The 14,738-nt window shown below is 40.3% G+C and overlaps 1 protein-coding gene across 14 annotated transcripts in view; it reads right to left on the bottom strand.

The window, feature by feature from the left end:
- FMNL2 (formin like 2) overlaps positions 1-14,738 on the bottom strand; it is a 312,817-nt gene that overhangs the window by 141,562 nt on the left and 156,517 nt on the right. The gene's annotated exons all lie outside the window — the stretch shown is intronic.

The following is a 14,738-nucleotide window of genomic DNA, read 5'->3' as shown; positions in this document are numbered from 1 at the left end:
TGAGTTCAGGTCCTGCATCAGGCTCTGTGCTGACAGTTCAGAGCCTAGAGCTAGCTTCTGATTCTGTGTCTTCCTCTCTCTCCCTCTGCCTGTCCACTGCTCATGCTCATGCTCTGTCTCTGTCTCTCTCTCTCTCTCTCTCTCTCTCTCTCTCTCTCTCAAAAATAAATAAACATTTTTAAAAAATTGTTTTTTTAAATGTTGAGATGGGCGGGGCAACGCCTGGATAGCTCAGTTTGTTCAGCGACCGACTCTTGACTTTAGCTCAGGTCATGATCTCACAATTTGAGCTTAATCCCTACATCAGGCTCCGTGGTGCCAGTGCAGAGCCTGCTTGGGATTCTTGCTCTCTGCCCTTCCCCCACTTGCATGCACACGCACTCTCTCAAAAAATAGATAAACTTAAAAAAAAAAAAAGGATGTTGAGATTGGGAGATTATCCTATACCACCTAAATCAACCAATGTAATCACAAGTCTTTACAGTAGAAAAAGAATTTTTAAAATGGAAAATATTTGTTGATGATGTAGAGAAATTTGAATCTTTGTACATCACTGTTGGAAATGTAAAATAGTGCAGCCACCATGGAAATATTGTGGTAATTCTCAAAAAATTTAAACAGAATTAATGGCTGATCCCACAATTTCACTCCTAGTTATATACTCAAAAGAATCAAAAACAGACTAACCAGATACCTGTACACCAGGATTTATGACAGCGTAATTTACAAAAGCCAAAATTAGAGACAATGCAAATGTCCGTCAAAATGTGAATGGATAAACAATATTTGTTATATACATACAACAATATTATTCAGCCATAAAAACAAATGAAGTTCTGATACACACTATAACATGGTTGAACCTTGAAAACATGCTTGGGTGAAAGAGGCCAGTCACTTAAGGGCAAATATTATCTGACTCTACCCATATGAAATATCTAGAAAAGGCTAAACCATAAAGACAAAAAATAGATTAGAAGTTACATGGCTGGGGAAAATGCAGAATGGGGAATATTGCCTAATAGGCACAGATATATGAGATGATAAAGAATTTTGGAAAAAGGTAGTGGTGATCATATGACATTGTGAATTTTCTTATTGCTACTGGAATTATACATTTAAAAATGGTTAAAATGAGGGGCATGTGCGTGGCTCGGTCGGTTAAACATCCGACTCTTGGTTTTGGCTCGGGTGATGATCTCATGGTTCGTGGGATCAAGCCCCATGTCAGGCCTCGTGCTGATAGTGCAGAGCCTGCTTGGGATTCTCTCCCTCTTCCTCTCTCTCTGCCCCTTCCCTGCTCTCTCTGTCCCTCTAAGTAAATGAATAAATATTTTTCAAAATGATTAAAATGATAAGCTTCATGTTATGGATATTTTAGCACAATAAGAAAAAATAGTTTAAAGAAAAAAAAAACAGATGAATAAGGCAGGAGAGAGTCAGAGGGAAGAAATCAGAGTGACACAATGTGAGAAGAATTTCACCAGCCAAGGTTGGCTTTGAAGATGGAAGAAAGAGGCCACAAACCAAGGAGAGCAGGCAGCCTCTAGAAGCTGATAGAGGCAAAGAAATGGATTCTCCCCTAGACCTTCTAGAAGTGGAACCCTGCTGAAGGACTAGGTTTCCTAACCTAGTGTGTCACTAACCTAGTGTTTCACTAACACCCTTGTCAGACTTCTAACCTTCACATCCATAATATAAACTGAGTTGTTTTAAGTGACTAAATTCATAGTAATTTGTTACAGAAACAACAGAAAACTAATACTTTGGCTGACAATGCTTTCGCTCCCCCATTGTATGGCTTCCCTCTTTCCGCAACAAATTCCAAAATTTTCATATCTGCTTCCCACTGCCAATGGTCAGGAAGGGCATGATTTCCACTTCATATGCTGTGTTTCAAATTGATAAAAGCCAGAACTTAATTATAGTAGGAAATGGAAAACCTTGGGGAACGAGGCAATATCCTAAGATTAAATTACTGAAAAATCTAAAAATAAACCTACTAGTTCATATGAAGACACGGTATGAAATAAAACTCTACACTACCCATACTAACACACTGACAATGGCAAACCCTAGCTTTCACTGCACATACGCTTATCGATCTTGATGGACTTTGTTCCAGGAGACCCACAGCATCTACAGACAGGCCCAGCCAAGCCAGGCAGGAAGATAGAGTCCTTGGATGGCAGCCTTCTGACACGCAACATGTCCTCATGGTTCTGCTCCTGGTTTTCTCTCCAATTAGTCTATTACTTAGCCTTTTGTCTACACAGTTGTGGGGAAAAAACATCAAGTCAACTTCTGTCTCTATGTATATAACATCCTGGTATAAAAAAGCACCAAATGAGGTACCTCTTACTATCAGTTAGTTTTAAAAACCTGTAAAAAACAAAACAAAACAAAACAACAAAAACAAACCTATTAAGTTGAAAAAGAACATAAAACCTTGAAGACTTTAATACATAATTAAAAAAATATGTGTGCAAAAATACCCTTTATTTTATTGTTTTGCATTATTATTTGAATGCCCTTATTGCTAAAATATTTTTCTGATTTTAAATTAAGAAAAAAATGCTATTTTGAGCCTCTGGCATTTTTGTGGTAACAAACAACCTCAAGTTAGTTCACACATGGGGTTTAATGTGACACTTTTATATTTAATTTTTTTACAGCATTAACTGCTTAAGATGTCACAAAAACTGAAAAATTCCCAAAATAACTGACATTGAGAATAAAATTATTCAACAACCAAAAAAAAGAATTATTGAACAACCTCAAACTCTTGAGGGACCACTGGTCTTATTCTCTTTTACTGATTTATCTTTCTGTCCTTACCACACTGCAGAGTCCCCAGAGGGAAGTCCTCTTTATAGCCCCTCGTAAGGGGCCCAACATTCAGGTGGTGCACAATAATTATGTGCTGAATCAGCTCAGCCACACAAGCTATATTTTGATAAAGATATACCCCCCACTATGTCTTTTGTATTCTTTTTTATTAGTTTGCTGTTTTTCCTTTTTTTTATTTAAATTTTAGTTAACATACAGTGCGATCCTGGTTTCAGGAATAGAATTCAGTGATTCATCGTGTATATACATCAACCAATGTTCATCAAAATAAGCGCCCTCCTTAGTATCCATCACTCATCTAGCCCATCTCTCACCCACCTCCCTCCGTGGTTTGTTCTCTATCATTAAGGGTCTCTTGTGGTTTCTTACCATCTCTTCTCCTGTCCCCTCCCCACTTTCCCTTTCTTTCTCCGATTGATTTATTTCACTCAGCATAATAAAGTCTAGTTTCATCCATGTCATTGCAAATGGCAAGATTTCATTCTTTTTGATGGCTGAGTAATATTACCTTTTACACACACACACACACACACACACACACACACACACACCCCACATCTTCTTTATCCATTCATCAGTCAATGGACATTTGGGCTCTCTCCATAGTTTGGCTATTGTTGGTAATGCTGCCATAAACATTGGGGTGCAAGTACCCCTGCGAATCCGTATTTTTATTTCCTTTGGGTAAATACCTAACAGTGCAATTGCTGGATCTGTATTGTTTTAAACAAATTATTAGGGTCACAAGAGCCCTAACATAGCCAACATATATTTTCAGGTAGTTACTAAATATTATTAACAATGCCTATTTCAATCATCTAAAATTTAAAAAAAGCATTTAGGGGTGCCTGGGTGGCTCAGTCAGTTAGGCATCTGACTTTGGCTCAGGTCATGATCTCATGGTCCGTGGGTTCGAGCCCCACATCAGGCTCTGTGCTGACAGCTCACAGCCTAGAGCCTGCTTCAGATTCTGTGTCTTCCCTCTCTTTGCCCCTCCCCTGCTCATGCTCTGTTTTGCACTGTCTCTCAAAAATAAATAAATGTTAAAAAAAATTTTAATAAATAATTAGGTACATTTAAAAGGTTCAGAATGACATTCCCTCATCCTCCAGCTCATACCATATTTGCCCCTCCTACTATCCCCCTCCATCTTTCTCCACCAAAATCTACAACTCCATCTAGAGCCTGGGTCTTCCATATATGATGCTTAGAGTTGCCTTTGTTATAAATCATCTCCCAAAGCACTTGTGTTGGGGACCAAACGATCATGTGTGTTGCCCCACCATTTTACATGTGTAGGCTGTTTCACTCATGTGAGGGAAAGCTCCCTGATATACTTTGATCTCTTCCACAATATTTACAACATGTACAGACAGGTAAGACACTTAATACACATTCCTGGTTTAAGTAAATACCAATACAATACCAGCAAAATGAAACCTTCTGGTGTTTGATACGTGGTAACTAAGATTTTTTTTTTTACATGCAATACAAAACAATGACATTAAATAACATGATTTACTAAACAACTGAACTAAATCGTGTAGTAGAAACACGAACCCTCGGACACCTTGGTAAGAGATATCCCTTTTTCAGGGCAGAGGTTTTTGATCTTTGTTGTTTCTCTCTAGGAGAATATTAAGGTTCATATTCCACATCGTGTGAATTATTCCTGGTTTTACAGTCTCACACGACAGCGATGTGTTCTAGGTATAAGGTGTCCCCTAAGCGTACGATCTGGTCTCAGTCTAAAATGAGGATGAATGGTCTGCAAATATACCAAGCAAAGCAAAAACAACAAAGCACCTTCAAGGGAAAGCAAACACCTCCGTTTACAGACAACAAATTTCTGGGAAGCAGGCCCCAGGGTGTGCACTACATTCAATCTTAAGTATTAGACATAGCTGTATACAGGAAAAAGGAGCAACAAAGCAGGCAAACAAGAGCAAGATGGACAAATGGCTGGGAGAAGGGGATATGGAATCTAACTATATGGATTCCCTGTGCTTCCCAGCTGACTAAACCACAACAGTAGGCCTGGGGGACATGACCCTGGGCTGCTGAACTCAGTACACCCACTCAGTATGTTCTGGATGTAAACACTTTTCTGTTTCCTACAAAGCAGTGTTATGCTTCTCCAAGAGAGCTCTAAGTGTTGGGGAAAACGCCAAAACACAAAAAGTGTCCATTTAATCTCTGTATCCTTAAACAACTTCACTCTCCTCACTCAAGAAAGACACCAAACCCAACTCACATGAATCCATTTATCCTACTGCATATGAAACCTCAAGTTCAAGTCCTAAGGACCTGAGGGATTATGCAATACAATTTATCCAGTAACCTCCATCCAAAGAGTTTGCCAGCTTCAAGTGTGCCCCTGATTTGGAACCGTCTTGTTCTAGAGAGTAATTCAACTCCACATATAAATGAACCACTGTTGGATATTAAAGTTTTCTCCTTAAACTACCTAGTACTTACTATCTAGTACTTACTCTACTTCTTTTTTTTTTTAATTTTTTTTTTTTTTAACGTTCATTTATTTTTGAGACAGAGAGAGACAGAGCATGAACGGAGGAGGGTCAGAGAGAGGGAGACACAGAATCTGAAACAGGCTCCAGGCTCCGAGCTGTCCGCACAGAGCCGGACACGGGGCTCGAACTCACGGACGGCAAGATCATGACCTGAGCCGAAGTCGGCCGCTCAACCGACTGAGCCACCCAGGCGCCCCAGTATTTACTCTACTTCTTAAATGAATCTTTAAAACCTGATCCTGAAATCCAGTCCCCCACACTTCCCTATCTCGGGGGTCTTGGCTTAGAACTGCGGCAATGTTCCATGTGTGGCAGCTGGTCCGCTGACAAACAGGCCCATTCATTCCCCCCTTCTCTCTTCTATACATATATTTATAAATGGTAAGCACAATATATTCTCTGTTATTACACATGATTGGGCAATGGAGACACTGTTTAATAAAGAGGTGCCACACATACCATGCATGATTTTCAAATGAATGGGATTTATCAAAATACATTAACACAAAAGCTATATTATCATAACAATCTTTTTTACATGACTCTCAAAGAACGCCAGGATTTTACAAGGTCTTCTGGTCATCCCTATAAACTACAATGAGAAGCTCTGTGGTTGGAATCACCGAGGCCTGGGCTCAAATTCCAGTTACTAGCCGTTCATTTTGGCAAGTAACTAAATTTCTCTGAGTCTCATTACCTTCACCTGAAAATGAGGACAAAAGGAACCTCCTTGAAAGGTAAAGTAGGGTCACCGTGAAACACGTACCTCTTTTACGGGAGACACAAAGATGGTGGTGTGGGGTCTCCAGCAAAGTCGGTGGCTGGGGACCAAAATTCTAGTCTTCAGAGTAGAAACAACAACTTGAGTTTATATCACAGAACTACAACTACTTGCTGTATGTAGGTTCACTAGCAAGTCACTTAACTTTTTGAACTTCATTTTCCTCACCTAAAAGGAGGCCACAAGCTACTCCAGGAGGATTTCCAGACGAGCCTGATAAAAGAGGCTTTATACAGTAAGGCCACTAAAAATAAGGGAGTGAACACTGCCATGTCCTGCATTGAGCTCGTGACATAATAAGGCTTCAATAAACTTTAGCTACTGAGTACCAGAATCCAATACGACCACCTCAAGAAGGGGAAGGGGTGAAAGGAGCATCTCAACTTCTACAACATAGTTCCTTTGAGACTCTCAAACACATACTTACCTAAGATTTTCTGTCCTATAGATACAACGCATATTTAGCAATAGGCCAAAGGATGAACTTAACAAACATCTACGTTTGTGGTTCCCAAACAGAGTGCCAAGGCATCCCAACACACTACAGTGAACTCACAGGTAAAGTGTAGAATTACTTTACATTTCTGAAGGAAACAACAGAAACTCTAAGTCTACTGATACCACCCAAACCCCTACCCTGAAGGACTTCACTGTTTTTACACTAAGTCACATTACATTCCTTTCCAGGAAAGCTTACTTTTGCAAAGGTGATTTTTCAGCAGTTGCTACGGTAGAGTAAGAGGAGAAAATGAAAATCAAACAGGAAATGAGGCTGGTGGTATTCCATCTGAATGCAAAGTCTGAGAACGCATGCAGTGCCCAACAGGTGCACACATATTTACATATAATTGTGATTTCTTTTAAAGAATACAATGGAAGTATTGTTCTTTCAATTTACATATAGTGTTTTTCTCAAATAGCCACCAAGTTATTAGGATGTAAATACTTAAGTTGTTTGCACATGAAAATTTAACTAGAGCAGTTAGATATTCCTTTTGGCCTCAGGCCACCATGTAAAACTACTGAGATTCTAAGGGCACTACCAACGGAGAAAAGTATGGAAACCTCTCAGCTAGATTATATGTGCACCTTGCCCACCCATCACCCCTGATCCTACTGGTTTCTGGACGTGTTCTAAAACAAAAGGACCTCTACAAACCATTTTAACCTTTCATCTTCAGCCATATATAAGTAATTAAAGAATTAGAGGAGGCTGTTTGAGAAAAACAGGTGTATTTTTCAAGTAGACAAATGAAATTTTATCTTTAAAAAAAAAAAAGAAACAAGGAAAGATTTCCCTGGAGGTTCCATGTATAAACCAAGTGTCACATAATGGCTAGCATCCTAGCCACCTTGATGAATAAACTTCAGTCTAAATAAATCTTTTGCCTTGTAATTTCTAAAGAAAGCTTTCAGGCTAACTACAGTGTTTCAAAACCATTGGACAGACCTTGGTGATTTAGGATAGAGTTATTATTCTAAATGCCTGATGTCCTGGCATCATTATGAAAAGCATCTTCTTTCATTCTCAAAAGTACTCCAATTAGGATAATTATACAGCCACCCTCACTTAAAGGGCAACTACATGCCGAACAAATTAAGGTTTGAATGTCTATTTGGAGCTAAGCAAGAAATAAAAATTTTAATACTTGATTTCTGTTTTTGAAAACCTTAATAGCAGAAACTCAAAGACCAGGCTGGGACCAGTTAATGCCAAATATTCTCTTAATCCTGCAGGCCTGTGACTCTGTAATCAATGATGCAGTGAATCAGCAGGTCTAGCAGCCAAAACGACTGATGAGTTAGCTCTGTACCTTGCATACTATATGCATGTTTTGTTAATAATTATAATAGTAAGCTAATAACTAGGCTTCTCTTAGAAGAAAACATCACAAAAAATATCAATTCATGAACTCTAAATTCTCATTTGTTCAAAAGTTTCTCAAATGTCATATTTCATTTAAAAATAGCTACAATTGGATCTTTTCACTAATTCTACCATTTTTTTCTTATAGTCTTCCAACTTGCCTTAAGGCAAATCCTTAAAAAAAAAAAAAAACCTTCTATACCAACACTATATTTTCTTCCCAAGAAGCTCACACAAAACAAAAACAAAAACAAAAACCCCCTACTTATATACCGGCACTATATTTTTTTCCCCAAGAATCTCAGTGACTGGATAGTTTTCACAGTGTCTCCTGTTCATTAAAAATCAAAATTGCAAAGTTTTCTCCCTCCCTCCCCCAAAAAACCTCCCATGCGTTAAGGTTTAAAAAAAAAAAAAAAAAACTTTTGGCTTAGTCAAACACAGACTGCTAAAGAATGAGCATATTCATCACTGACTTCCCACAACATCCAAGACAGAAATAATACAAATAATTTCAGCTAAATAAAGGGAAATACCACGTGATATGTTCACTCAATTTCCAAACAACTGTGCTTCAAATACAATGGCGTTTCCAGACAAATTAATTCAGTGGTTTCGCCCTTGCTTTCAGACACTTGAGTACTTCCTACACTTAGGACTGAAGATGAAGGTGAAAGAGAATGACAGCAACATTTCTCCAAGAGTCGCTGGAGAATTAACATCCAATATGCCTATTCCTAGGCTCCAGCCCCGTGGTACTGTCTCAGAGACTGTGGGATTCCAGCCCAGGAATCCACATCTCTCAAAATCTCTGGAGGAATCCTTATATACATAATGCTTGAGATCAACCGATAAAAAGGTGCCTTAGTGCATAAGAGAGAGGCTTACAATTCAGTAAATAGCCCATTGACTTGTTTCTCATGATTCTGAGCACGAGTGTGTATTTGGGGGAAAAAAAAAACATAAAATGAGAAACATATGGGGAGACAGACTGGACAGATTTTTAATAAGTCATTCTGCAGAGGGTAGGAGGAGCCAGTGGGGAGCGAACTACAAATCACAAATGCACAAATCATTCCTCACAGTAAAAAGTGTGCCAGCGGGTCACCTGTCAGAAGCAAGGGTAAACACTCCGTGGCAAGGAAACATCTTGGCTCCTATTTTAATGATTTTTCCTTCTGCGCTACATCACCTTCCCCAAATAGGTCTGATCCTTAGTAAAGAACTCCCATCAGTTCATTCCTATCTGCAGTTCCCTCCTTTTGCAACCTACAATCTATGGCCCCAGTAAGTAATGTCCTTGGCAACCCACTGATGTCTCCTGCCCCACTCACCAGCTCTCTTTTCTGGGCAGCCATCTGACAAGCCCCAAGCCTAGACAAACTGTGGGTCATCAACTCCGCCCATCCCGGGGTCAGCAGGTGAGCACAGAGTATACCAGCAGGCTCATTTCCTCTCTTTGGATGACCAATCTCCAATGTCCCTTGACACCGCTCAGACAACCTTCTCCATTTCTCAAGTCAACTCATGCTGCTCACAGATTTACATCAACCCTTTTCCAAGCTCTTCAAACCTCCAATGTCCATCCTGTCTCTTCACCCTTGCTTCAATGGAGCCCCTTTACCTCACAAAGGAAATGAACACCCTTCAACCAGACTCTCTCCACTTCCTGCTACGAAACTGACGAGCCTACCACACACATCTGTGCCTCCTTTTCCACTCTCCTCAGGGTAAAATAAAGGAAGTTGTCTCCTCCTGTCTTTGGAGACCATCATCTCCTTTATCTCTACTCATAGGGCCATTATGAAAAATAACTGTTATAATCTGTGAATCACAAAGCACAGTGTGTGGCCCATTAAAAAATATTCAATAAATAATTACTGTTTTCACTACTAAGGTTTCCAGTAGAGCTGTGTCCAAGTGGGCGCTCCAAGGATAAAACAATCCATCCCATTTTGGAGTACAGAATGAGAATCAGATAAGCATATGCGACAAACAAAATTCTCACTACTGCCACATTCCCCCAAACCTGGGAAACTATTCAAATATTCACCTTCATAGGAAAAAATTACCTCATAGTCTAGTATGGGGCACAAAGGGGTAAAAAGTTAAGGCACCACTATTTTCTTGCTTTTGCTGATTTTACAGTTCCTCAGGTCTACTTAATTTTTTTTTTTTTAACATTTATTCATTTTTGAGAGACAGAGCATGAGTGAGGGAGGGGCAGAGAGAGAGGGAGACACAGAATCCAAAGCAGGCTGCAGGCTCTGAGTTGTCAGCACAGAGCCCGACGCAGGGCTCAAGCTCACAGATGGCAGGATCATGACCTGAGCTGAAGTTGGACGCTTAACCAACAGAGCCACCCAGGCACCCCTCCTCAGGTCTACTTTTAAATGGTGGGGTGCAATAGGGAAAACTATTACTAGACGTATGTTTCTTTCCATACTTGTTACCACACACTCGGTTACCAGTTTCTCTTTCAGGGAACTATGTTACATTATGAAATTTAAATGAACTAGAAAAACATTTGGATGACATTCAAAGTGTATGCCATACTTTGTTGTCATTATCTAAATTCCAGGGTGCATAGGACTCCATCAGAGAAACAGTACAGGATGCACATTCACGAGACCCATACAGAAGTCATCCTTCCGGATGAAGGAGTCTTGCCAATTAGTTTCTCAAAAAGGAGAAGGGTGGAGGGCACTACACAAATTTCTGCGGAGTGAAAATGAATACCTGACTTGTTAAATCCAGGAACACCATCAGGCCCTTTGCCCATTTCTGTGTAAATAAGTCCTTAAACCTTCTCACTCAAAACCCTGGACAGTCTAAGGAATCTCACTTCTCAGGCACCAGGCAAGCTGGCTGGTTTGGGTTGCGGCCTCTGTGCTGGCTGCTCATTCAAGGTAATTCTTAAATGAACGGAGCCCTCATTACATTTCCATCGACCCACTGGAGCACTCGATATCGGCTCACAAGAAATTATGCTTTTAACTTTTAAGACATGTCTTTTAGAAATACTGGGGATCTAGTTTTTCACTTGTTTTTTAGGAAGGTCACCCTTCAAGTTCAACTGAATATGGCAAAAGCCGCCTTCCTCCTCACCACCCTGCTCCCTAACAGGTTACTTCATAACAGCAAATACATTCTTACACCAATAATAGAGTAAGGACAAAAATCTCCTAGTAAAAAGGTAACCCCTAAGCTAAATCCATGTAACGTTAGGAAAGCATATTATCGCATCATGCACCTCTGTTTAGAAAGTACTGACCTACACGGTTTGATTCGAGGGGCACCAAGCGCCTAAGGAGTCATGTATACTGTCCACAAAATTCTTAAAACTGTGAGATGTCACCAAAGACACGGAAGATTTTATGTAACCATCCAAACTGCCATCTTCTGAAAAACTGGCAGTCCTTGCAACATCGGCCTGCCTCACCACTGTAGGCTAAATCTGAGTAGTGCCTGCCCGCTGACCAAGGCATCCAAATGTGGATCTCTGTTTTGCGGCCCTTGCTAAGGCCCTGGGTATGGTGGAAGGCAGGGGAACTAGTTGAAGTAGTTAACATGTGTTTATCTGTTAGTCAAACAAGTCTGGGGTAGTTTCTGAGGGAAGGTTTTGGGGAGACAGTGGAGAGCATTTAATAAATCAGGTGCTGGGGGCCTAAGCAGAAATAAGGAGGGTAACAGAAGAATAATACATTTACCGCCCAGTCAAGGGCCAGTCTTGTTTTTCATTTTGATAAAAGTCATATTGTGAAATGAAAATCAGACGGATTTCTCAATCTAAGTTTGAGAGGACAATTTACTTTTCACTCTCATTTCCTGGTGGGACAGAAATATCCCATGATCTTTATCATGGTTTGTCCATTTCCCTCTGGGTGTTGCCCATAACATGTTATCTTCAGAGATTCCCCCACCCAAGTTGTCCTGCTCCCACTAAGTCAGCACTGTCTGAATCATGGCTCTGCTTTTATTAACACCAGGTTAGCTCCAATAAAGTAAACCCAGCATTGCTTCAGAGGTCAACATTCTGTCTCCCGACTGTGCAAAAGAGAAAGCAGACAGACTTCCTCCAGGCTGGAGGGAACATGAGAGAGAAAATTCAGATGAGTTATTTAGTGAATCCAGAGTCAGATTTGGGGCAACACAGCACAATTTAATCCTCCAGAAACCATTACCAGGGGAACCAAAAGTGCCAGATAATCAAAATAACAAAAACAAGAACTTAGAACTCAGAATGATGGTAGCTAATATACACACACAAGTATGTTTTTGTGGATCACACATTTTCTAGGCTTGTGCCCACAGAAGACAGTTTTGTTAGAATCACAAGCCTGGAAGGCTGATGGCTATGTCTGTCAACCATCTGTTGGTTATAAAACCTATTCGCACCCAAATTTTCTCATAGATTAGAACCCAGTCAGGCTTAAAAGACATACACACTGAGAAAGCCCATACCAGATCCCTCTCCATTCTAGTGATTTTAGATTTTTTTTTTTAAGTTTATTTATTTTGAGAGAGAGTGAATGAGCTCACGAGCAGGGGAGGGGCAGAAAGAGGAGAGAGAATCCCAAGCAGGCTGGGCACCGTCAGTGTGGAGCCCGACTCAGGGCTCAAACTCACAAACCATGAGATCATGACCTGAGCCAAAACCAAGATCCGACACTTAACCGACTGAGCCTCTCAGGCACCCCTAGTGATTTCTTTTAGATTTGAGAAAGCCTTGGTTATTAATTAAGTCACAGTTCTGGAAAGTTCTAGAGCTGTGTTACATAAAGTCCTAGACATTAGGAAACCCAACAACCTAAACCCTCCACTAACCTTTAAAACAACAAGGTAAAGGTTGGCAGAGGGAGGGTGAACTATCAGGATTCCAGACTATCATTAGGGAAATACATCAATATAAATTTTGATTGATTTATTCATTTCATTTTTCTGGAGCTTCAACAGCTTTTTAGCCGTGAATTCCAACGAGCTGAAGAGATATCCTGATGTTGATCCTCTAGGATCCGCATCTCCTCACTAACACTGTTCCAAAAGGCAGAGTCTCACTCCCCAATCGGCCTTAAGAGGAAATGCAGCTTGCCAAACTCCCAGGTGTGAAAAGCTGTTGATGGACTCTGTTTTCCTATTTAAAGAATGCCATTGGTTCTTCCCACCCAGCTCAGGTTGTAAGTAACTAAGGGGTCATTTTCCTTAATGCTTACTGTCTCTCAGAAAGCCATATATTCATCATTTAGGCCTTTTATGTTTGTGAAGATGTCAAACCCATTCACTAATTAAGTAAGAACGAATTCTCATTTGGAAGTAGAGACCATTTTCCATGCTTCCAATGATACACATGAATGGTAAGGTGTCTAATCAGGTAGATTTGTCTGTCTTCAATTCTTTTTTCTTTGATGATTCCAAGAACTCAGTATCCCAGTGATTTTAAAGAAAAAGAAGTGGAGGGGCAGGGAAGGAAACAATACTGCTGTAAGAAAGCAGTAACATGTTTCCCCAGAATGAAGCAAAACAATAAGAAAAAATAAGTCCCATAAAAACCATGCCATCAGTAAAATTTGACAAAAAATGAAATGCAAATCTAGAAGACTAATGTAATAATGTTATATGTTGTGACAACATAGAAAAGGTAAGAAGGGAAAGTGAAAGACAAACAAATAAAACTCATTGGTTGTTGTATAGGAAATATGTGAGAGTTAAAGAATATCCTGGAAAACCAGATAATATAAGGATAAATAAGAAGCCAGTGACTGAGGGCATTTTTTAAAAAGATTAAGTACAAAGCTAACCGCTAGAATAGAAATTCAAACCTTCCTATCAAAAAACATTCTTTAAGGGGTGCCTGGGTGGCTCAGTCAGTTAAGCGTCTGACTTTGGTCCAGGTTCAAGACCTGCACTGGGCTCCAGAATGACAGTGCAGAGCCTACCTAGGATTCTCTCTCTCCCCCTCTCTCTGTGCCCCTTCCCCACTCACTCTACCTCTCTCACTCAAAATCAACTTTCCAATATTTCTTTAAAAAAATTTTTTTAATGTTTATTTACTTTTGAGAGAGACAAAGACAGAATGCGAGTGGGTCAGGGGCAGAGAGAGAGGGAGACACAAATCTAAAGCAGGCTCCAGGCTCTGAGCTGTCAGCACACAGCCAGACGTGGGGCTCGAACTCATGAGCTATAAGATCATGACCTGAGCTGAAGTTGGCCGCTCAAATGAGTGAGCCACCCAGGCACCCCTCTTTTAATTTTTTTAATGTTTATTTTTGAGAAAGAGTGAGAGACACAGTGTGAGAGGAGGAGGGGTAGAGACAGAAAGAGGGAGAGGGAGAGGGAGAGAGAGAGAGAGAGAGAGACAGACAGACAGACAGACAGACAGACAGACAGACGGACACAGAATCCGAATCAGCTCCAGGCTCTAAGCTGTCAGCACAGAGCCTAAGGCGAGGCCTGAATTCACAGACCGTGACGTCATGAAGGGAACGGAAGCTGGACGCTCAACCTACTGAGCCACCCAGATGCCCCTAAAAAAATAGATTTTAAATGAAAGAACAAAGACTACATATTCCAAAGGGAAGCACAGCAAATTCAACAGTTCTTTTTTTTCATAATATCTCATTCTAACGAGTAAAATGAAAAACAGTACCTGTAGTATGCTACCTGATAAAACAGAATTGTAAGATAGCCCCCGAGATTCCTGCTCTGGTGC

Source organism: Felis catus, chromosome C1 (genome assembly GCF_018350175.1).
Source record: "Felis catus isolate Fca126 chromosome C1, F.catus_Fca126_mat1.0, whole genome shotgun sequence".
NCBI classification, from domain to species: domain Eukaryota; kingdom Metazoa; phylum Chordata; class Mammalia; order Carnivora; family Felidae; genus Felis; species Felis catus.
The sequence above is the reverse complement of the archived record's forward strand: the minus strand, read 5'-3'. Positions and strand labels throughout refer to the sequence as shown.